This window comes from Ornithodoros turicata, chromosome 3 (genome assembly GCF_037126465.1).
Source record: "Ornithodoros turicata isolate Travis chromosome 3, ASM3712646v1, whole genome shotgun sequence".
In the NCBI taxonomy this organism is placed as follows: Eukaryota; Metazoa; Arthropoda; class Arachnida; order Ixodida; family Argasidae; genus Ornithodoros; species Ornithodoros turicata.
This window is the reverse complement of record NC_088203.1, coordinates 182,242-205,371: the sequence shown is the minus strand read 5'-3', so window position 1 is coordinate 205,371 and position 23,130 is coordinate 182,242. Positions and strand designations below refer to the sequence as shown.

Below are 23,130 nucleotides of genomic sequence, written 5' to 3'. Positions count from 1 at the left end.
CGGCCTGGGAGGAAGGGGGACCGGACTGACGGGTCCTACTGGGTTATGCATTGTTCTCGTTCGCTTTTTTTGTTCTTTGCCAGTTTCGTTTATGTGTTTACGGTGGAGGCAAGAAAGATGGGCACGTACGTACTTCACGGACGTCTCGATGTGTCGTACAGCGTTTGTTTTTAGACTTGGAAGGAAAAGGTGTTCGCTTGATAAGCCTCATTGAAGGTGACGTAAGAATTGGTGTTTAATTTTCTCTACCTGGGGAGAGTTGTGGTATGCTTGTTTTATGAGTTGCAACGAGCATACGTGTCTTTATTTCATATTATTTTGCCTTTATATATGCACGAAAATGAAATTGTGATAAAGTGCCTTTAAGAGCGTCGCAGATAGTACTGTGACATTGTCAAGAATAAAGCTTCCGTAACATAGATTAAGTGGTACCACGAGAATGAAGCGTTGCGCGAACGAAACGAGGACAATCAAGGACGACGTTACAAACCCATGACAATGGGGGGCATAAACAGGAAGACGAGAAAAATCTGAGTGTGGGCACTCGTTATATACGCTCTAGCTGTTGTAACTTGGGTGGCGGAAGACTTGTTTCCAGTGAAGGGAGGGACCAGTCTCTACTGGGTCCAACTATGTTTATGTCGCAATTTGACACTTTATTTATTGACTCGTTTGATGGGATATTGAAGTGCACTTGCGCGAGACACGGTGCATTTCAGATGGTCTGACAGGCAATATGAAATGAACGGACATCCGTAGCAAGCCCTAAGTGACAGATAGTGGGGCCATATTCCCAAACGACGGGCAACTTCGCCCTCAGGGCGCCGGCAGCCCAGGGTCCCTTGAGGGCGAACACCCCCTCAGGGCACCATGCGTTTCTCGTACGTAAACGTGCACGCGCTAAGCAAAGGGCTGGCCGTCGTGACGCTCGTAGGGGATTCGGCCAGATTCCTCGTAGAACGAGGCAGAAGCGCATGCGCAGGACGGCGCTTCATTTACGCTTCCGGCGGCTGTCGTCTGCTACTTTGGTATCTCCTGTTCTGCTTGCGTTTGGCTTCCGAACTTGTTGTACAATTGTCGGGTACTGCGGATATGATATGTACACATCTCATCATCGTCTCCTTATGTGTGTGTGTTGTACAAAACGGCCAGATTGTAACAATCACTGAATGGGCGGACAAGGGAAGCCAGGATTGTCCGTGCCCCTTCTGATGTTCAGTATAGTCTGTAGTGTTCATGCACACACAACTTATCTTTCTTTGAATTCATATTCGTCGTACCGCACAAGGTGGTTTTCCCAGTCGCGAATTCGTCGCACCGTCACTACGGCAATAACACCGTGAGGGTACGCTTGAATCGCACGAAGGCGATCCACAAATGCACATGTCCTCCATGTTTGTTTCGAGGCGAGCGTCCCTCAGGGAGCGTACAGTGAGCTCGCGAGCTTACTTGGCTGGCGCGTGCCCTTGGGGGGCCCCTTGCAGATACGGGCGCTTTGGGAAACGAAATTCTCCTCCCTCAGGGCTAGAGGTTACATAGGGTAGGGAGCCCTCAGGGTTGGTTGGGAATACGGGGGCCTCACAGGAAGACGCTTCGTTGACTGCAAACGCGAGAAAACACACAAGGACTACTTTTGGTTGTTATTGTGGCTGGACGTTTCGTAGTGCAATACAAAGTACCTATGAGAAACGGAGGAAGTTCCTGAAGGAGTCTGTCTGAATCCTGCCAACGGTGACCAAGAAGATTGTTGCCCTTTCCTTCTGACCCGCGTCAAGTAACTCGTTTGCTATGTCACGTTCTGTTCCACCGGAAGCAGCGACGGGAATTCATAATCTGTGTAGTCACATCGTTGGAGAGTTGATCACTCGCTCGGCTGAAACAAAGACTACTGAGACGTCCCGCGGAAGTAGCTCGGTCTATAATGTTAGTTTGAGTGGTTCCCAACTGTGACAAAAAATGGTCTTGTTATTTAAACTATATAGCACTTATCAACCGCATCTTACAACACTGCTTGTATGCGATTAAAAATTAAGAGTACACGTCTCACAATCTTACAATACGCTGAACTCGGATCGTGGAAAACAAAGAGGTATCATCGGCCTTTGATGCTAGATTTGATGTTAACGTCCCGGACGCCACAGCGATGAGACAACGCGAGCCAACCCGAGAAAATACGATAGCGAATAAATATTTTTTCTGACCAGCAAATGGCCTTTTTAAAACATTATCTTCGTCGCCACTAATTAATGTTAGCTGAAAACTGGAGTACGAAGTGTCCCTTTTCTTCGATGCCCTCCCTCTATTTTATTTAGTTTATCAACATAGAAGCACAAAAATTGACACACAAGCAGAGTGCCGCGCAGTTTATTTACAAATCATCTTGGCTGGAAACCAGGCACCTACGGGCAGCAGCATAGAATGTAACGCCTGAACAGCTTTCTTTGTTGCCTGTGAAAGGGTTACCTCATAAACGATGTTATCGTTCAAGAGAGTAAGGAATTGGGCTTGTTGATAGGATATTCTATCTAAGAGAGGAATAGCAGTGAGGATCGTCATTCCGTCTTCATCCTGGATTCATGTGGGATCCCTCACTGCCATTCCTCTCTTACAACGTTATCGTTATTTGCTGTTAAGTACCAGGAAGTGATAGAACAACAGACGCGAACCCATTGTTCGACTGTGGCGTTTACAATGATGTGGGGCAGCGTAGGGCGTTATAAGGTTAAGCCGTACAGAAGCAAAAGTAATTGAGCGGAACATTCGTAATCATGGCATAATCATTTCTATAATAGCTTGTCGGCGGCGTTCTTTCGTTGTATGGATTATGAAGTCTGTGTGATTGATGACATGACGCGAACAATACCGTTGGCCAACGAACATGCGAGGGTCAGATAGCTCGGGTTGGGATGATAATGAGCGTGAAACCGATATCCAGAAACAAGTCAGTCCGTGGGAGGTTAACTTGAATCTCCCAATGTAAGTTATTTATCACAGTAATGCTAGCTTTTGAACCACTATCAAGAAAACCGTTGTAGTCATGTGTCCTGCATGTTTGCAGCAAGTTATGCCAACATGAAATGTACGGAACTTTACAAACGTTATTTTGCTGCTTAGAGACAGTCGATGCCAGGTATTTCATCACCGCCTATTGTTTTTATCCCCAAGACACTTACAAGTTCCTCTGCAGGATAAGATTGTCCAGTGGGCGGGTGATATCAGAGTTGAGAGGTATGGTCTCCCAAGAACCCTCTCGTGACAAGTCGTCCTGTGTGGCTGGATCGGGTCTTCCGGTGCGCGGAGGGCGACTGGTTAAAGCACTCCGAACGAGACGTCTCAGACGACTGAGACGACGGTTGAGAGGCTCGTGTAGACTGTAAGATGCTGCACGCGGGGTTTCAATATCAGTGGTAGTACGTTCATTGTATGATATTCACAATTAACAATTGTCATTGGCTGATGCTAGGTCTGTACTCACTTATGTGGGCAGCGTCACGACTGTATAGCCAGTATGAGATGAGACGATATGACAACAGATGTTGGAATAATGACGGCCGAAAGCGAATATGAATATAGCTGGTTGAAAATCAATAATGGGGCGCAATTCCATCATTCTGTGCACCACCACTGTGTCAACCGATCATATTTTCATTTAGTCACATAGGAAGGCGCACCGAATGAGCGTGTTTGCTCAAGAAGAATCGGCGCAGACTGCAGGAGGGTTTGTCCTCTACTGCACCAAGAACGTCATCAATGAATTCAGTCGCTGAAGTAACCTTAAAATGTGCATTTCTCAAAGAGACGCACTTTATGCGAGAATCACAAGCAATAGCCCGCTGTTTTGGCTGTTCGAGTACCCACATACCGGGAACAATTTTTCCACCCTTGATAACTGCGATACTGAAAGTTTATCTTTCCCATAAGGTAGCACGCGTATCGATGCGAATCGAAATTGATTTTTTATTTCTTAATGAAGATAGTCCGTGTTGTTTTATTTTATTGATAAATAGAAGCAAGGTTCAATGGAAAATTTGGATTATCGATTCCACGGCTTTCAGAAAATAAAAATGAAAAGTTTCGCAAACAAGCCATCAATGAACATTCGTAGCAAGAATTCACTATTTTACAATGCAAAAGTATTCATTTCAATTGAAACTACGAAGTTCACTTCATCTAGCGGAGCAAGCCGCGGTAACCCAAGCGTCTATATTTAACCCTTTCCTCACTACGTAAACGAACAAAAAGAAGAGCAGACAGAAGCTGTAAAATATGAACTGCAACTTGCATATTATGCAGCCTATTTTGTCGAGTAAAAAATAAATAAGCGTATATCGCTGAAAATAACACACACACACACACACACACACAAAACAGAAGAAAACGGAAGATTTACAGGAAAAACAAGAACACCGAAATGGGTGTGATGCAGACGAGGTATCCTGCAACTCATCCACAAATGTCCTTCATGAATTTGTTCACGGCCACATGATATAATGATCAAACCCAATAGAGACTATTTGACCAGCGGCATGGCCGAGTGGGCTAAGGCGTCCACTCGCTGGTGGTAGCCAAGGTCGTGCTAAAGACTGGGAGGTGGTGAGTCCGAATCCTACCATCAGCTGTGATGTCTGAGGTTTTCCCTGGGTTTTCCCAGGACTTTCCTGACGAATGTCCCCCTGAAGTCCGCCCAGGACGCATACTAACCCCCTGTCCCCCACTCCTTGCTGTCCTCACTCCATCTCTCCACGTCTGTACGCCGCTCATAGCCACAGTTGCTTCGCGGCGCTAACACGCAATAAAAAAGTGTATTCATCTACCTCGCAGTGTGACGCGAAAGAAAACATGAGAACAACAATGACGAGGTGTCTTCGGGATAAAAGGACCGGATTTCAAAACAACATTCTAGGCTTCGTTTTCGAGCAAATCCTGCAAGCAAATCATAACCTATTCCTACCGCAGGCTACACTTTTGCGCTTCCATAAGTCGACCGCATGCAGTAACGATCTAACCATAACCTATTCCTACCGCAGGCTACTCCCTTCCGCCTACATCGTCGGCAGCATGCAACAACGATCTAACCATAACCTATTCCTACCGGCGGCTACTCCCTTCCGCCTGCATCAGTCGATTGCATGTAATAACGATCTAACCATAACCTATTCCTACCGCAGGCTACTCCCTTCCGCCTACATCGTTGGCAGCATGCAACAACGATCTAACCATAACCTATTCCTACCGCAGGCTACGCTCTTGCGCTTCCATCAGTCGACCGCATGCAGTAACGATCTAACCATAACCTATTCCTACCGCAGGCTACTCCCTTCCGCCTACATCGTCGGCAGCATGCAACAACGATCTAACCATAACCTATTCCTACCGCAGGCTACGCCCTTCCGCCTACATCGTCGGCAGCATGCGACAACGATCTAACCATAACCTATTCCTACCGCAGGCTACTCCCTTCCGCCTACATCGTCGGCAGCATGCAACAACGATCTAACCATAACCTACTCCTACCGCCGGCTACTCCCTTCCGCCTGCATCAGTCGATTGCATGTAATAACGATCTAACCATAACCTATTCCTACCGCAGGCTACTCCCTTCCGCCTACATCGTCGGCAGCATGCGACGACGATCTCACCATAACCTATTCCTACCGCAGGCTACACTCTTGCGCTTCCATCAGTCGACCGCATGCAGTAACGATCTAACCATAACCTATTCCTACCGCAGGCTACTCCCTTCCGCCTACATCGTCGGCAGCATGCAACAACGATCTAACCATAACCTATTCCTACCGCAGGCTACTCCCTTCCGCCTGCGTCAGTCAATTGCATGTAATAACGATCTAATCATAACCTATTCCTACCGCAGGCTACTCCCTTCCGCCTACATCGTTGGCAGCATGCGACAACGATCTAACCATAACCTATTCCTACCGCAGGCTACTCCCTTCCGCCTGCGTCAGTCAATTGCATGTAATAACGATCTAACCATAACCTATTCCTACCGCAGGCTACTCCCTTCCGCCTACATCGTCGGCAGCATGCAACAACGATCTAACCATAACCTATTCCTACCGCAGGCTACTCCCTTCCGCCTGCGTCAGTCAATTGCATGTAATAACGATCTAATCATAACCTATTCCTACCGCAGGCTACTCCCTTCCGCCTACATCGTCGGCAGCATGCGACAACGATCTAACCCTAACCTATTCCTACCGCAGGCTACACTCTTGCGCTTCCATAAGTCGACCGCATACAGTAACGATCTAACCATAACCTATTCCTACCGCAGGCTACTCCCTTCCGCCTACATCGTCGGCAGCATGCAACAACGATCTAACCATAACCTATTCCTACCGCAGGCTACTCCCTTCCGCCTGCATCAGTCGATTGCATGGAATAACGATCTAACCATAACCTATTCCTACCGCAGGCTACTCCCTTCCGCCTACATCGTCGGCAGCATGCGACAACGATCTAACCATAACATATTCCTACCGCAGGCTACACTCTTGCGCTTCCATCAGTCGACCGCATGCAGTAACGATCTAACCATAACCTATTCCTACCGCAGGCTACTCCCTTCCGCCTACATCGTTGGCAGCATGCAACAACGATCTAACCATAACCTATTCCTACCGCAGGCTACACTCTTGCGCTTCCATCAGTCGACCGCATGCAGTAACGATCTAACCATAACCTATTCCTACCGCAGGCTACTCCCTTCCGCCTACATCGTCGGCAGCATGCGACAACGATCTAACCATAACCTATTCCTACCGCCGGCTACTCCCTTCCGCCTACATCGTCGGCAGCATGCAAGAACGATCTAACCATAACCTATTCCTACCGCAGGCTACTCCCTTCCGCCTACATCGTCGGCAGCATGCGACAACGATCTAACCATAACCTATTCCTACCGCAGGCTACTCCCTTCCGCCTACATCGTCGGCAGCATGCAACAACGATCTAACCATAACCTATTCCTACCGCCGGCTACTCCCTTCCGCCTGCATCAGTCGATTGCATGTAATAACGATCTAACCATAACCTATTCCTACCGCACGCTACTCCCTTCCGCCTACATCGTCGGCAGCATGCGACAACGATCTAACCATAACCTATTCCTACCGCAGGCTACACTCTTGCGCTTCCATCAGTCGACCGCATGCAGTAACGATCTAACCATAACCTATTCCTACCGCAGGCTACTCCCTTCCGCCTACATCGTTGGCAGCATGCGACAACGATCTAACCATAACCTATTCCTACCGCAGGCTACACTCTTGCGCTTCCATCAGTCGACCGCATGCAGTAACGATCTAACCATAACCTATTCCTACCGCACGCTACTCCCTTCCGCCTACATCGTCGGCAGCATGCGACAACGATCTAACCATAACCTATTCCTACCGCAGGCTACACCCTTGCGCTTCCATCAGTCGACCGCATGCAGTAACGATCTAACCATAACCTATTCCTACCGCAGGCTACTCCCTTCCGCCTACATCGTTGGCAGCATGCAACAACGATCTAACCATAACCTATTCCTACCGCAGGCTACACTCTTGCGCTTCCATCAGTCGACCGCATGCAGTAACGATCTAACCATAACCTATTCCTACCGCAGGCTACTCCCTTCCGCCTACATCGTCGGCAGCATGCAACAACGATCTAACCATAACCTATTCCTACCGCAGGCTACTCCCTTCCGCCTGCGTCAGTCAATTGCATGTAATAACGATCTAATCATAACCTATTCCTACCGCAAGCTACTCCCTTCCGCCTACATCGTCGGCAGCATGCAACAACGATCTAACCATAACCTATTCCTACCGCAGGCTACACTCTTGCGCTTCCATCAGTCGACCGCATGCAGTAACGATCTAACCATAACCTATTCCTACCGCAGGCTACTCCCTTCCGCCTACATCGTCGGCAGCATGCAACAACGATCTAACTATAACCTATTCCTACCGCAGGCTACTCCCTTCCGCCTACATCGTCGGCAGCATGCGACAACGATCTAACCATAACCTATTCCTACCGCAGGCTACACTCTTGCGCTTCCATCAGTCGACCACATGCAGTAACGATCTAACCATAACCTATTCCTACCGCAGGCTACTCCCTTCCGCCTACATCGTCGGCAGCATGCAACAACGATCTAACCATAACCTATTCCTACCGCAGGCTACACTCTTGCGCTTCCATCAGTCGACCACATGCAGTAACGATCTAACCATAACCTATTCCTACCGCAGGCTACTCCCTTCCGCCTACATCGTCGGCAGCATGCGACAACGATCTAACCATAACCTATTCCTACCGCAGGCTACACTCTTGCGCTTCCATCAGTCGACCACATGCAGTAACGATCTAACCATAACCTATTCCTACCGCAGGCTACTCCCTTCCGCCTACATCGTCGGCAGCATGCGACAACGATCTAACCATAACCTATTCCTACCGCAGGCTACACTCTTGCGCTTCCATCAGTCGACCGCATGCAGTAACGATCTAACCATAACCTATTCCTACCGCAGGCTACTCCCTTCCGCCTACATCGTCGGCAGCATGCAACAACGATCTAACCATAACCTATTCCTACCGCAGGCTACTCCCTTCCGCCTGCGTCAGTCAATTGCATGTAATAACGATCTAATCATAACCTATTCCTACCGCAGGCTACTCCCTTCCGCCTACATCGTCGGCAGCATGCGACAACGATCTAACCCTAACCTATTCCTACCGCAGGCTACACTCTTGCGCTTCCATAAGTCGACCGCATACAGTAACGATCTAACCATAACCTATTCCTACCGCAGGCTACTCCCTTCCGCCTACATCGTCGGCAGCATGCAACAACGATCTAACCATAACATATTCCTACCGCAGGCTACTCCCTTCCGCCTGCATCAGTCGATTGCATGTAATAACGATCTAACCATAACCTATTCCTACCGCAGGCTACTCCCTTCCGCCTACATTGTCGGCAGCATGCGACAACGATCTAACCATAACATATTCCTACCGCAGGCTACACTCTTGCGCTTCCATCAGTCGACCGCATGCAGTAACGATCTAACCATAACCTATTCCTACCGCAGGCTACTCCCTTCCGCCTACATCGTTGGCAGCATGCAACAACGATCTAACCATAACCTATTCCTACCGCAGGCTACACTCTTGCGCTTCCATCAGTCGACCGCATGCAGTAACGATCTAACCATAACCTATTCCTACCGCAGGCTACTCCCTTCCGCCTACATCGTCGGCAGCATGCAACAACGATCTAACCATAACCTATTCCTACCGCAGGCTACTCCCTTCCGCCTGCGTCAGTCAATTGCATGTAATAACGATCTAATCATAACCTATTCCTACCGCAGGCTACTCCCTTCCGCCTACATCGTTGGCAGCATGCAACAACGATCTAACCATAACCTATTCCTACCGCAGGCTACACTCTTGCGCTTCCATCAGTCGACCGCATGCAGTAACGATCTAACCATAACCTATTCCTACCGCAGGCTACTCCCTTCCGCCTACATCGTTGGCAGCATGCAACAACGATCTAACCATAACCTATTCCTACCGCAGGCTACACTCTTGCGCTTCCATCAGTCGACCGCATGCAGTAACGATCTAACCATAACCTATTCCTACCGCAGGCTACTCCCTTCCGCCTACATCGTCGGCAGCATGCAACAACGATCTAACCATAACCTATTCCTACCGCAGGCTACTCCCTTCCGCCTGCGTCAGTCAATTGCATGTAATAACGATCTAATCATAACCTATTCCTACCGCAGGCTACTCCCTTCCGCCTACATCGTTGGCAGCATGCAACAACGATCTAACCATAACCTATTCCTACCGCAGGCTACACTCTTGCGCTTCCATCAGTCGACCGCATGCAGTAACGATCTAACCATAACCTATTCCTACCGCAGGCTACTCCCTTCCGCCTACATCGTCGGCAGCATGCAACAACGATCTAACCATAACCTATTCCTACCGCAGGCTACTCCCTTCCGCCTGCGTCAGTCAATTGCATGTAATAACGATCTAATCATAACCTATTCCTACCGCAGGCTACTCCCTTCCGCCTACATCGTTGGCAGCATGCAACAACGATCTAACCATAACATATTCCTACCGCAGGCTACACTCTTGCGCTTCCATCAGTCGACCGCATGCAGTAACGATCTAACCATAACCTATTCCTACCGCAGGCTACTCCCTTCCGCCTACATCGTTGGCAGCATGCAACAACGATCTAACCATAACCTATTCCTACCGCAGGCTACACTCTTGCGCTTCCATCAGTCGACCGCATGCAGTAACGATCTAACCATAACCTATTCCTACCGCAGGCTACTCCCTTCCGCCTACATCGTCGGCAGCATGCAACAACGATCTAACCATAACCTATTCCTACCGCAGGCTACTCCCTTCCGCCTGCGTCAGTCAATTGCATGTAATAACGATCTAATCATAACCTATTCCTACCGCAGGCTACTCCCTTCCGCCTACATCGTTGGCAGCATGCAACAACGATCTAACCATAACCTATTCCTACCGCAGGCTACACTCTTGCGCTTCCATCAGTCGACCGCATGCAGTAACGATCTAACCATAACCTATTCCTACCGCAGGCTACTCCCTTCCGCCTACATCGTTGGCAGCATGCAACAACGATCTAACCATAACCTATTCCTACCGCAGGCTACACTCTTGCGCTTCCATCAGTCGACCGCATGCAGTAACGATCTAACCATAACCTATTCCTACCGCAGGCTACTCCCTTCCGCCTACATCGTCGGCAGCATGCAACAACGATCTAACCATAACCTATTCCTACCGCAGGCTACACTCTTGCGCTTCCATCAGTCGACCGCATGCAGTAACGATCTAATCATAACCTATTCCTACCGCAGGCTACTCCCTTCCGCCTACATCGTCGGCAGCATGCAATAACGATCTAACCATAACCTATTCCTACCGCAGGCTACACTCTTGCGCTTCCATCAGTCGACCGCATGCAGTAACGATCTAACCATAACCTATTCCTACCGCAGGCTACTCCCTTCCGCCTACATCGTCGGCAGCATGCGACAACGATCTAACCATAACCTATTCCTACCGCAGGCTACTCCCTTCCGCCTACATCGTCGGCAGCATGCGACAACGATCTAACCCTAACCTATTCCTACCGGAGGCTACACTCTTGCGCTTCCATCAGTCGACCGCATGCAGTAACGATCTAACCATAACCTATTCCTACCGCAGGCTACTCCCTTCAGCCTGCATCAGTCGATTGCGTGTAATAACGATCTAACCATAACCTATTCCTACCGCAGGCTACTCCCTTCCGCCTACATCGTCGGCAGCATGCGACAACGATCTAACCATAACCTATTCCTACCGGAGGCTACACTCTTGCGCTTCCATCAGTCGAACGCATGCAGTAACGATCTAACCATAACCTATTCCTACCGCAGGCTACTCCCTTCAGCCTGCATCAGTCGATTGCATGTAATAACGATCTAACCATAACCTATTCCTACCGCAGGCTACTCCCTTCCGCCTACATCGTCGGCAGCATGCGACAACGATCTAACCATAACCTATTCCTACCGGAGGCTACACTCTTGCGCTTCCATCAGTCGAACGCATGCAGTAACGATCTAACCATAACCTATTCCTACCACAGGCTTCTCCCTTCAGCCTGCATCAGTCGATTGCATGTAATAACGATCTAACCATAACCTATTCCTACCGCAGGCTACTCCCTTCCGCCTACATCGTCGGCAGCATGCGACAACGATCTAACCATAACCTATTCCTACCGGAGGCTACACTCTTGCGCTTCCATCAGTCGAACGCATGCAGTAACGATCTAACCATAACCTATTCCTACCACAGGCTTCTCCCTTCAGCCTGCGTCAGTCAATTGCATGTAATAACGATCTAATCATAACCTATTCCTACCGCAAGCTACTCCCTTCCGCCTACATCGTCGGCAGCATGCAACAACGATCTAACCATAACCTATTCCTACCGCAGGCTACACTCTTGCGCTTCCATCAGTCGACCGCATGCAGTAACGATCTAACCATAACCTATTCCTACCACAGGCTTCTCCCTTCAGCCTGCATCAGTCGATTGCATGTAATAACGATCTAACCATAACCTATTCCTACCGCAGGCTACTCCCTTCCGCCTACATCGTCGGCAGCATGCGACAACGATCTAACCATAACCTATTCCTACCGGAGGCTACACTCTTGCGCTTCCATCAGTCGACCGCATGCAGTAAAGATCTAACCATAACCTATTCCTACCGCAGGCTACTCCCTTCAGCCTGCATCAGTCGATTGCATGTAATAACGATCTAACCATAACCTATTCCTACCGGAGGCTACACTCTTGCGCTTCCATCAGTCGAACGCATGCAGTAACGATCTAACCATAACCTATTCCTACCACAGGCTTCTCCCTTCCGCCTGCATCAGTCGATTGCATGTAATAACGATCTAACGATAACATATTCCTACCGCAGGCTACACTCTTGCGCTTCCAGTCGACCGCATGCAGTAACGATCTAACCATAACCTATTCCTACCGCAGGCTACTCCCTTCAGCCTGCATCAGTCGATTGCATGTAATAACGATCTAACCATAACCTATTCCTACCGCAGGCTACTCCCTTCCGCCTACATCGTCGGCAGCATGCGACAACGATCTAACCATAACCTATTCCTACCGGAGGCTACACTCTTGCGCTTCCATCAGTCGAACGCATGCAGTAACGATCTAACCATAACCTATTCCTACCACAGGCTTCTCCCTTCCGCCTGCATCAGTCGATTGCATGTAATAACGATCTAACGATAACATATTCCTACCGCAGGCTACACTCTTGCGCTTCCATCAGTCGACCGCATGCAGTAACGATCTAACCATAACCTATTCCTACCACAGGCTTCTCCCTTCCGCCTGCATCAGTCGATTGCATGTAATAACGATCTAACGATAACATATTCCTACCGCAGGCTACACTCTTGCGCTTCCATCAGTCGACCGCATGCAGTAACGATCTAACCATAACCTATTCCTACCACAGGCTTCTCCCTTCCGCCTGCATCAGTCAATTGCATGTAATAACGATCTAATCATAACCTATTCCTACCGCAGGCTACTCCCTTCCGCCTACATCGTCGGCAGCATGCAACAACGATCTAACCATAATCTATTCCTACCACAGGCTTCTCCCTTCCGCCTGCATCAGTCGATTGCATGTAATAACGATCTAACGATAACATATTCCTACCGGAGGCTACACTCTTGCGCTTCCATCAGTCGACCGCATGCAGTAACGATCTAATCATAACCTATTCCTACCACAGGCTTCTCCCTTCCGCCTGCATCAGTCGATTGCATGTAATAACGATCTAACGATAACATATTCCTACCGGAGGCTACACTCTTGCGCTTCCATCAGTCGACCGCATGCAGTAACGATCTAATCATAACCTATTCCTACCACAGGCTTCTCCCTTCCGCCTGCATCAGTCGATTGCATGTAATAACGATCTAACGATAACATATTCCTACCGGAGGCTACACTCTTGCGCTTCCATCAGTCGACCGCATGCAGTAACGATCTAATCATAACCTATTCCTACCACAGGCTTCTCCCTTCCGCCTGCATCAGTCAATTGCATGTAATAACGATCTAATCATAACCTATTCCTACCGCAGGCTACTCCCTTCCGCCTACATCGTCGGCAGCATGCAACAACGATCTAACCATAACCTATTCCTACCACAGGCTTCTCCCTTCCGCCTGCATCAGTCGATTGCATGTAATAACGATCTAACGATAACATATTCCTACCGGAGGCTACACTCTTGCGCTTCCATCAGTCGACCGCATGCAGTAACGATCTAATCATAACCTATTCCTACCACAGGCTTCTCCCTTCCGCCTGCATCAGTCGATTGCATGTAATAACGATCTAACGATAACATATTCCTACCGGAGGCTACACTCTTGCGCTTCCATCAGTCGACCGCATGCAGTAACGATCTAATCATAACCTATTCCTACCACAGGCTTCTCCCTTCCGCCTGCATCAGTCAATTGCATGTAATAACGATCTAATCATAACCTATTCCTACCGCAGGCTACTCCCTTCCGCCTACATCGTCGGCAGCATGCAACAACGATCTAACCATAACCTATTCCTACCACAGGCTTCTCCCTTCCGCCTGCATCAGTCGATTGCATGTAATAACGATCTAACGATAACATATTCCTACCGGAGGCTACACTCTTGCGCTTCCATCAGTCGACCGCATGCAGTAACGATCTAACCATAACCTATTCCTACCACAGGCTTCTCCCTTCCGCCTGCATCAGTCGATTGCATGTAATAACGATCTAACGATAACATATTCCTACCGGAGGCTACACTCTTGCGCTTCCATCAGTCGAACGCATGCAGTAACGATCTAACCATAACCTATTCCTACCACAGGCTTCTCCCTTCCGCCTGCATCAGTCGATTGCATGTAATAACGATCTAACGATAACATATTCCTACCGCAGGCTACACTCTTGCGCTTCCATCAGTCGACCGCATGCAGTAACGATCTAACCATAACCTATTCCTACCACAGGCTTCTCCCTTCCGCCTGCATCAGTCGATTGCATGTAATAACGATCTAACGATAACATATTCCTACCGCAGGCTACACTCTTGCGCTTCCATCAGTCGACCGCATGCAGTAACGATCTAACCATAACCTATTCCTACCACAGGCTTCTCCCTTCCGCCTGCATCAGTCAATTGCATGTAATAACGATCTAACCATAACCTATTCCTACCGCAGGCTACTCCCTTCCGCCTACATCGTCGGCAGCATGCAACAACGATCTAACCATAATCTATTCCTACCGCAGGCTACACTCTTGCGCTTCCATCAGTCGACCGCATGCAGGAACGATCTAACCATAACCTATTCCTACCACAGGCTTCTCCCTTCCGTCTGCATCAGTCGATTGCATGTAATAACGATCTAATCATAACCTATTCCTACCGCAGGCTACACTCTTGCGCTTCCATCAGTCGAACGCATGCAGTAACGATCTAACCATAACCTATTCCTACCACAGGCTTCTCCCTTCCGCCTGCATCAGTCGATTGCATGTAATAACGATCTAACCACAATCTATTCCTACCGCAGGCTACTCCCTTCCGCCTACATCGTCGGCAGCATGCGACAACGATCTAACCATAACCTATTCCTACCACAGGCTTCTCCCTTCCGCCTGCATCAGTCGATTGCATGTAATAACGATCTAACCATAACCTATTCCTACCGCAGGCTACTCCCTTCCGCCTACATCGTCGGCAGCATGCGACAACGATCTAACCATAACCTATTCCTACCGGAGGCTACACTCTTGCGCTTCCATCAGTCGAACGCATGCAGTAACGATCTAACCATAACCTATTCCTACCACAGGCTTCTCCCTTCCGCCTGCATCAGTCGATTGCATGTAATAACGATCTAACCACAATCTATTCCTACCGCAGGCTACACTCTTGCGCTTCCATCAGTCGAACGCATGCAGGAACGATCTAACCATAACCTATTCCTACCACAGGCTTCTCCCTTCCGCCTGCATCAGTCGATTGCATGTAATAACGATCTAACCACAATCTATTCCTACCGCAGGCTACACTCTTGCGCTTCCATCAGTCGAACGCATGCAGGAACGATCTAACCATAACCTATTCCTACCACAGGCTTCTCCCTTCCGCCTGCATCAGTCGATTGCATGTAATAACGATCTAACGATAACATATTCCTACCGCAGGCTACACTCTTGCGCTTCCATCAGTCGACCGCATGCAGTAACGATCTAACCATAACCTATTCCTACCACAGGCTTCTCCCTTCCGCCTGCATCAGTCAATTGCATGTAATAACGATCTAACCATAACCTATTCCTACCGCAGGCTACTCCCTTCCGCCTACATCGTCGGCAGCATGCAACAACGATCTAACCATAATCTATTCCTACCGCAGGCTACACTCTTGCGCTTCCATCAGTCGACCGCATGCAGGAACGATCTAACCATAACCTATTCCTACCACAGGCTTCTCCCTTCCGCCTGCATCAGTCAATTGCATGTAATAACGATCTAACCATAACCTATTCCTACCGCAGGCTACTCCCTTCCGCCTACATCGTCGGCAGCATGCAACAACGATCTAACCACAATCTATTCCTACCGCAGGCTACACTCTTGCGCTTCCATCAGTCGACCGCATGCAGTAACGATCTAACCATAACCTATTCCTACCACAGGCTTCTCCCTTCCGCCTGCATCAGTCAATTGCATGTAATAACGATCTAACCATAACCTATTCCTACCGCAGGCTACTCCCTTCCGCCTACATCGTCGGCAGCATGCAACAACGATCTAACCACAATCTATTCCTACCGCAGGCTACACTCTTGCGCTTCCATCAGTCGAACGCATGCAGGAACGATCTAACCATAACCTATTCCTACCACAGGCTTCTCCCTTCCGTCTGCATCAGTCGATTGCATGTAATAACGATCTAATCATAACCTATTCCTACCGCAGGCTACACTCTTGCGCTTCCATCAGTCGACCGCATGCAGTAACGATCTAACCATAACCTATTCCTACCACAGGCTACTTCCTACCACCTGCATCCAGTGGCGGATCCAAGGGGGGGGGGCGGTTGGGCGATCGCCCCCCCAAAACGTCAGTTTATACATTGGATTTCCATCTCCCCCTCCCCCACTACGCGTTCCGACAAAGAACCCCCCCCCCCAATACCGAGGGTCTCGATCCGCCCCTGCTTACATCAGCTAGTCTGCTGCATGCAATAATGATCTAACTCTAAGCCATTCCTACTGGAGGCTGCTTCCTTCCGCCTACGTATCAGTCACTGGCATGCCCGCATGTGATATGCATGTGATATCGTCTGGCGTTAGAGGAACGTTAAAGATAGCCGATTAAATTAATAACGGTGGATTGAAAAGGAGGCGAACGCTTACAGCAAGACCAAGCGCTATCGACGTTCTTGCTTTGACTTGTCCAGAATTCGGAGAGGCCCTCCGTAATACGGGGCGTTGAGGACAGCTTCATAATTGAACTCTTCTTCCCAGTGGCGCTGCTCAAGTCGAGCCTTCTTTCAGTCTGCGTCAAAGTTCGGAGCTAATTTTGGTCGCGCTGTATTCACCTGCAGGACGAAGCCTAGCGCGTGCACATCTGCACGATACAATAGCTCATCAGACCTTCAGATGAGAGTATTGGTTAGAGAAATTCAAGAGGGAGCTACTGGTCAGCCTCAAGTTTCGACACTACAAAAAGTCAAGTGTTGATTTTTCTGACCTTTTGTCTCCGCATCAGCATTGTGTTCCTCCAGAGAAAGGAAGAGGGAAGAAAGTAACGTCCCCGATCAATTATCTCGTGTCTAAGTCCTTACATAAGCAACACTGGCATCCATCGGTAGACCCATGAAACAACGTACAGTTAGTCAAGGGGCTTCAAGTACAGCGAAAGCACCGAAGTACAGTCAGATCAACTTCTGATGGTACGCTCTTCTGTCGCTGCTCTGCTCAAAGCTACTTAAGTTTATTTATTTATTATTATTTTTTGTTTGCTGTTAAATCCACTTCTTTCACGATAGCTGTCTTTGAGTGGGCTGCACTTTCTGAGCTAGTGCAAACGATGCAAGTTCCCGCATTTTATTCAGCTGACGTGCAGCCTTTGCACTACACTGGACAAAAAAAAAAAGAAAATCATAATGACCAACACGTGAACTCCTCGATACATGTGCCAGCAGACGTGCCTGCCGAAGCAGGGTGATTCCACGCCGAGTCAGGCAGGATGGTCCGGTCTACCGCTCCATTTTTTTCCCTTCGAACATATATTAAAGACTTGTCCCTAGGAAGCATATTGGCGCTGAAAGTACTTGATAATAATTAGTGGCTATTTTTAATGAATTACGTATCATTCAGATGTGAGCATTTCGAACATTGCGCTTCCTACGATGTTGGACGCCACGTATCTTCATAACTATCTGACATATTCAGCTGCTTTTCTTTTTTTTTTTCTTTTTTCACGTATTATCAGGGGTGGATACCATTGCACCCTAGGTTCTGAAGATTCTACGGTTTGCCTTTGAGTAGATAAAAAATCGCAAAGTTGCCTCATTTGTAAAATATGGTATGTTTTAGGAACCTCACTAGTCGTCACCCAGTTGTGATCCGAAAGTAATCTACATCATAGTCTTCGTCTCGAAATGCCCTTTCTTCTCATAGCAAGTACATGGTATTGTGATTTCGGGCAACTTTTTTTTTCTTTTTTTTTTCTTTTTTGCTTCAGACATGGTTGAAGTTGCGTTGCGAAAGACGTTGCGTTACGAACGTAACTTCGACCTGCTCTGAAGCAAAATTGATTTTGATGTCCTGTTTTGGTCGCCATGAAGAACGTTTGTGAGTAAAATGAACGATGTCACGAATGGGAATATGGGATGTGCGCTTTTTTGGTAGACACCCCTCACAAAAAGACTGTTGGTTGCGTTGCCCCAAATCACAATACGATGTACTTCTTTGAGAAGAAAGGGCATTTCGAGAGGAACACAATCATGTAGACGAGCGGATAGAGAGGTAGCAAGCGAGCTGGTGGTGAGCCGGTGAGCTGGTGGCGATTTGGTGGCGAGCTGGACAATCATGTAGATTACTTTCGGGTATCATAACTGGGAGACGACTAGTGAGGTTCCCAAAACGTATCATATTTTACAAATGAGGCAGATTTGCAATTTTTTATCTCCTCAAAGGCAAACCCTAGAATCTTCAGAACAATTAGGACACAATGCTACCCACCCCTGACAATACGTGAAAAAACATTCAGCTGAATATGTCAAATAGTTATGAAGATACGTGGCGTCAAATTTCGTAGGAAACGCAATGGTCGAAATGCCGGCATCTGAATGATAATACATTAAAAAATAAGCACCTATTATTCTCAACTACTTTCAGCGCCAATGCCACCTAGGGACAAGGCCTTAATATATGTTTGAAAGAAAAAAAATTAGAGAGGTCGACCGGACCACCGTGCCTGATTCGACGTACTAAAATCGCGACTTCGTGATGGAACCAGAATTGTACTCAAATTTAAATGATTCTTGTAACGTTGAGAATCTCTTCAGCTCGCCTTAGGATTTCGTTACCTCCATTTTATTTGCAGTTTGGAGTCTGCGTCATATCGGCGCTCTGCAGGAGACGTTTCGTCATGCCTTACCAAGTCTTTCGATGGCTCAGTGTCCTTTTTCACTCCTGCTGAACTTCCAAGTGAGCACCACTTAGCGCAGCACACCTCCTATGCTTACAACAGAGCTCCGTGGCCAATGCAAGAAACCCCAGGCTGACACACATGTCATTGCGTGGTACGAGATGAATGCCGTCGATGCCAACTCGCCTTCTGGCTGTTGTATTTGTCCTGAAGAAAGCGCTGTCGATAACGCTGTATAATGGCTCTCCTGTAATCGTCATGTACAGATGCTTCTTCGGTGCACCCATCCTGGTATTTCTTCCCTGGATATCGGCACGTAACCGAATGAGAAATTACTGATTGCACCCTGTCGTCGCTAGAAACGCTTTGGGAACTGCTTGCTTACAAACCAACCGCCGTTTCTTGCTGAATGATTATTACACTTCAACCCAAGTATTGTGCCTGTCCTTGGAAATGCTTCTTTACAACACCTCCCACAGTGATGCAATGATTTGATGCTTCCCGTGTGATCACCGCCGACGATCCTTGCCGCTCAAGTTGTAACTCAAACTGTCGATGTCTTGGTATGTCATTGACTAATACCTTTGTTACACGGGCAGTCTTAACCGCGTTTACGCTTAACCATCGTTATCCGAACAAACCGCGTGAACCACGGTTTGTTGTTGATTGTGCTGTATAGTGAAAAGAGAAAAGCATAATTGTAATTAAAAGCTAACGGTACACGGCACGCACATGATTATTTGCGGCAATGTCATTGCCCGCACGCGTATTGACGTCAGGAAATCGGAATCGCGAAACCGTGGTTACCTTGCAAAACTGAGATTGCAAAGCTCGATTTCCCCATAACCGCGTGGTTAGCGACGTAACCTCCGTCCGGTCGGCCGTGTGACTGCGGCCTTATCCGTGGTTAGCGCTGCCCGTGTGACAAGCGTATGCTCCAAACACATGCAGCACACTTAACGAGTGCTCCTGAACAATAAGTAACACCCAAGTCATTCTTTTGTGCAAGAAAGACGCCGTTTTCATGGGCGGTCTCCTTCAGAGTGTGCATGACGCGCCAACAAAGTGCAAGTAAAGAGAAAATAGCATTGGTCGGCATTTCCGGGGCGAGCTGTCAAGAAGAAAGGCGGGTAAAGTTCAACGCGAGGGCGTTTGGTCGGCTTTATATTTGGGGTGTAGCTACGTTATGGACTTGAGGCGAACGTAGTGAGAGCTGCATGCTGACCCAGGCGGCAGTGAAGTAATTCTGTAAGATGATGATGGGTGACGGAGGCACCAGGAGCAAGCCATTCGGTTGACAAGTCTGTACTTTTTATTTATTTCTACCCCTCTCTGTATGTACGCACACAGAGATTCTTTTGCCCAGTTGACGTTTACAGCCTTCTTGTAAACATACTTAAAGTGACAGTTTAAAACTTGATTTTGGGTTCGAATCGGAAAGACGCCCAACTCGGTGATTTTCGTTAGCGTCTCTATTTTTATATAGAGAAAATTTATTTACATGTAACGTTGTAGTGGATGAGTCAATTACACAACAAAAGCTGGTGTCTTTTCTTCAACTGCTACCAATCAATTATTTAATTTTATCCGTGATGTGCACGAAATAATGATATGGCATACACAATGAACAGTATAACCACTTGGTCAAAAAGTACTCAACGGAGGAACCCTCTTTAGACCATTATCGAACCGTAGGCAAAAAGTCGCTCTTGTCGTTCAGTCAGTTTCAAGAAGCGGAACAAACAGGAAGGCTGTTCAGAATCATTAGAAAATAGCAGAAACGCCACTATGTATGCGCAACCAGTCAAAGAACTACCATGACAGACGTCCACAGGCGAACGAGCGGGTATGCCGTCAAATTAATTGAATGCTTGGTGATGTAACAGTATATAGCTCATCTGTTATTCCTCACATCTGTTCTAGATATGTCAGCCTCGAGAGCAACAGACGTCAATCCAAGAAATTACGATAATGGACGAGTGGAACTGTCTAGAACAATGGTTGTCTATCGCGCGTACATTTTGTAAATAGCAGTGATGGCCACTAACTACTTCTACAGTAGTTTAACTATAACTACTAACTACTTCGCAATGGAGTAGTTTAACTAGTAGTTCAACTACTTTTCAGACGAGTAGTTAAAACTACCTCTTTAACTACAATGTATTTTAACTACATCTATAACTACTTAATGTTGTCCATAAACACCAATCCCTTGTAGTGTTCTTGGACACCTATATATGAATCGCAAGCAGCGATAATGATATTTAGAATATACTCTGTACCTACGTCGCTTAATTCACATACTGTCGTCTGCCTCTTGTATATTATGCGCTGACAAAAGAGCTTGCTGCGAGCTGACCGCCTCTCTGCATCAAGGATGACCAATGTTCACCTCCTCACCGCACGCATAGGACGCGGCGAACTTTGGATCAAGCCATTGCTACGATCGTCAAATGCAAAGCTTGCGGCAGGAACCTTTCTCTGCCTACGCGATAAACTAAGCTGCAGAATTATTTCACAGCAAATGAGGCTTCGCTAGACAAACATTACAAGTGAAGATTTAGTACGCATGCACGGCACAATTGCTCTGCACCTCCGTTCTCATCAAACAAGCAGCTCAAGGTAAAAGTCGTAAGCACAATCGTGCCGTACAGCTTGTAGCAAAATCGGAAATAGTTGGCGCCTGCAGTAACCTAACTACTGTAGTTAACTAGTCGAAATAGTAGTTTAACTAGTAGTTGTCACTACATTTCTGCAAGTAGTTGATAACTACTTTTTAACTACAATCCGGTAGTTTAACTACTAGATTAACTACATGTAGTTAACTATACTGACCATCACTGGTAAATAGAGAGTAGACAGTTGTATCGGAATGAAGCCGATAGTAATCTTATCTATTGGCATGCCTTCGCCATGCCTTTGTGTCGACATGTACTCCCCCTACCGTTCTGTATAAAACCAGGTAATAAAGGGGCAACCGATTGTTGCTGTTTGGATTGGCACTTGTAACCCTCGCTCATCCTTATACAACAGTGTTAGCAGAGCGTTGATAACGTCACCGTGAAGTCATCGTACCTACCGGACTCAATCGCTAGCAGTATGCGGTTAGGTAAGTACTGAAGGCCACTTTATATCAACGGTCTACTGACACTTTCTAATGATTTCAAGAAGCGCGTGCGACCCGTATTTTTACTCCCATTCAACAAAAGAAGACCATCAGCGTGACGAGTCTTGGCATATTTTGCTTGCCCGATATGTATGTTATATAGGCGAGATAGCAAATTATGCCGAGTGAATAAATTCATTCGATGAATATATTTCGGATTGGAGGCACCAAGGGATCAGCGCGACCGCGACGTTTTTTTATGCCTCGGTAGGGAGAAGAAGAGTTGTTATTTGGAAGACTCACTCAGAATGAAACGCCTTGTTATTTCTTCGAGAAACATGATGCTCGCTTTCTGCTATTCAACATCCCTCAATATGCCCTTAGTAAATACTGTAAATTAATGTAAGTCATCATCAGATATCTTAAAGAAAAAGTGCGCATGAAATCCCATCTAAAATACCTCTAAAAGAACGCCCGAATGGTGCCCAAAATATGCGAATCATGGACGTGGACGTCACTTCCGCATCTGTGACGCCGATGACAGCGTTAATTTTGCGCTCTTTTCGAGGCTAAACCATCGTAAAGACTGGGTCAGGGCGTTACGGGGGGTGCACTCAATTAGGGCCCGTCAGCGCGTTGTGGTGCTGCCTCGTCATGACGTTCTCC

At 47.6% G+C, this 23,130-nt stretch overlaps 1 long non-coding RNA gene across 1 annotated transcript; it reads right to left on the bottom strand.

Moving 5' to 3' along the window:
- Positions 1 to 2,348: 2,348 nt before the first annotated feature.
- Positions 2,349 to 17,360, bottom strand: LOC135389790 (uncharacterized). Its single transcript, XR_010421580.1, has 3 exons — positions 17,117 to 17,360; positions 3,174 to 3,381; positions 2,349 to 2,448 (listed from the first exon to the last, which is right to left on the bottom strand). It is a non-coding gene; the product is annotated as an uncharacterized LOC135389790 (long non-coding RNA).
- Positions 17,361 to 23,130: the final 5,770 nt, after the last annotated feature.